We start from the raw sequence: 2,974 nt of genomic DNA, 5'->3' as shown, positions 1-2,974 counted from the left end.
TCCATGCAGCTCACATACAGATACAGCTCTTCCCTGGAAATGAGGAAAAGGAACTGCTTCAAGAATCCAGAACGATCTACATTGAAAGTATAATGTATAACAATTAAGCAATGAGCTAAGAGAAACTGCTATATTGTAAATTACCATTCAATAGTTTGGGGTCAGTACTGAAATTGATACTTGATGAAATTAATATTTTATATATATATAAACTCCTCATCAATGAGTACTGAAAAAATACCATGGTTTCTACTATAAATAATAATAATAATACAAGTTTAAACTTTGATAATAATAAGAATTATTTCTTGAACACATAATTTCTGAAAGATCAGTTGACACTGAAGACTAGAATAATGGTTGCTGAAAATGACAAAATTACATTTTAAAGCATTTGGATTATATTTAATAAAATAAATTGTGTATAATGTATACCGTGGTTGATTACTTGTCAAAGGCAGCAGACTACTGCGATTCCACGTTTTTATCTTTTAAAATATCTGCTCATTGATTAAAAAGCAGAACAAACACGAAGCAATATAATGTCAATTTTGTTAGGCTTATCTCTAGTCAGCCCTCATTTCATAATTTAGACAGCATGCTGTGAATTATTCTCAAAGGGAAGCAAACAGCTGGTGTGAAACATCCGCACAGAACAGAGCAGATCAAAAGAGATGATAGAGAGAGAGAGAGAGAGAAAGAAAGAGATGTCAAGGAGACAGAGAGACTGAGCAAATCCCACAGGCCTTTAACGCAGCATGGTGTAGCACACGAACAACACGTCTGCCTTCTAAATCAGCACCTCTCACTCATCTTGCTCCATCCACCCAGCAGGCTTTGAAGAAGTTATTTTGTCATTCAGTTCCTCGACATCCAGCAGCCTGCAACACAACAGCATGCTGCTTCACCAACATCCCCCCTCCGCTTTCACTCTCTAAATGTTTGATTTTTATTCATTTAACTGAAAAGAACCCCATTCACCTCTAACAGATTTGGAGGTCCTTTGAGAAATGCACTTGGCTCGTGACGCCTTAGAATAACTGAAGATCATGCCTTTACAATGATGGAAGAAGTCAAATCTACTCATCAGTTTTTAGTTTTTTTTTTTATATATAAAATTCAAATGGAAGTGTCTCATGATCCTTCAGAAATCATTTTTAATTTATTAGTGTATATATGTAATAAATACAATAATATATATTCTGCACTATTTCTAATGAAAGAAAAAAAAAACATGTTCTGAAATTAAATAAACGTTTTATTCTTGTCAAGCTGATAATACATATTATAAAGAAACACTGCAATCAAATAGAAACATTTTCACTAGAGAACCCCACTGTATCTGATTTAGCATTGGCCTCCCTGTGCAGCTAAAGGGGAGCTTATGCACTCATGGCTGGATCGAATACGGTAACCAAATAACAGGAACTTTTGAAAACAATGGTTTCCTGACTTCTTCCTGAACCCTCACCTTATCATTCTGGGTTCATGAAGCCTAAACTTGACTCCCCCAAACGACACTTGGCGTGCAGCCACCCCTCCTTCACCCTGAAGTCTGCCTCAGAGAGGGAGAACAAGCTCTAAACCAAGTCCAGCTGTGGCAGACAATAGGTTCGTGCTATTACTACAAGCATAAACTACTTAAAACTATATTAGAACATTTGAGTGTGATAGGTGTGTTTATGCGTATTAGAGTACTATGCTGTTAGCCATATTCTAAAGTCAAACTCCATGTTGAGTGTTCCAAATCAGTCACTTATTATGTTACACTTGAATTTAATTTCTGGCTTACAAGGCAGCTCAGTAGGTTTTGAAACAGAGCCTCAGTGTACTCACAACCAACTTTCAAGTACCTTTTAAGGAACTCTCTCTTGTTTAAAGTATTCTGCTGGACTTCCATTACGCCATTTATCAGATTGGTCATCTTCATTGAATGTTGTGCACTAGCTTCTACTTGAACCATTATGGGCAAAAAATAACTACCACTTTGAAAAATAGGTATAAACAATTATAAATGAAATAGGTCTCAAGGCCCTGAGGGAACATGATGGGTTATAAGGACTCACGTCCAGGTAAGTAAGTAAATTTTATTTATAGAGCACATTTAAATTCAGCACCGACCAAAGTGCTATAAAGGACAATCATAAAATACAGTAAAATCTCAAATCAAATTTAGTAAAAATCGAGCAAATTAACAGTTACCAATCGATAAGTTACTAAGCAGGAAAGTCTATAGAGTTAAGATGAGTCTTAAGTCAAGATTTAAAGAAATACAAGTAGCACTCTTAATATCAGGTGGCAACTGATTCCATAAGTGGAGCAGCAACTGCAATGGCTCTGTCACCTTTAAAGGTGCTGTAGGGAACTTTTGTAAAAAAATATATTTTTTTTACATATTTATTAAACCTGTCATTATGTCCTGACAGTAGAATATGAGACAAATAATCTGTGAAAAAAATCAAGCTCCTCTGGCTCCTCCCAGTGGTCCTATTGCCATTTGTAGAAACTCCATCGCTCCCGGTAAAAAATAACCAATTAGAGCTGCGGTCCGTAACTTTGTTTGTGTTCAAAATGTAGAAAAATTTATATAATAAGCGAGTACACCATGAATCCATTTTCCAAACCGTGTTTTTGGCTTGTCCTGAATCACTAGGGTGCACCTATAATAAGTGTTTATATTCAGACTATTTTAGATTGCTTCGGGGATACTGCGGCGGAGTAACCCAGTACCTTTGTGATTCTTCATAGACATAAACAGAGAGAAGTGGTTCCGGCTACAATGTTCTTCCGCAAGACGCAAGCAGTTCTGTTTATTAACCGCTAGAGCGTCAAAAGTTCCCTACCGCAGCTTTAAGTTGTGAACGTGGGACATATAAAATAGCTGAGGTACTTAAGAGCTGAATTGAAAAACAGAGATGTAAGATTGGGCTTGTCCATTAAGGCTTTTAAAAACAATCAACAAAATATGTATCTG

This window comes from Carassius gibelio, chromosome A21 (genome assembly GCF_023724105.1).
Source record: "Carassius gibelio isolate Cgi1373 ecotype wild population from Czech Republic chromosome A21, carGib1.2-hapl.c, whole genome shotgun sequence".
NCBI classification, from domain to species: Eukaryota; Metazoa; Chordata; class Actinopteri; order Cypriniformes; family Cyprinidae; genus Carassius; species Carassius gibelio.
This window is presented reverse-complemented; position numbering follows the sequence as displayed.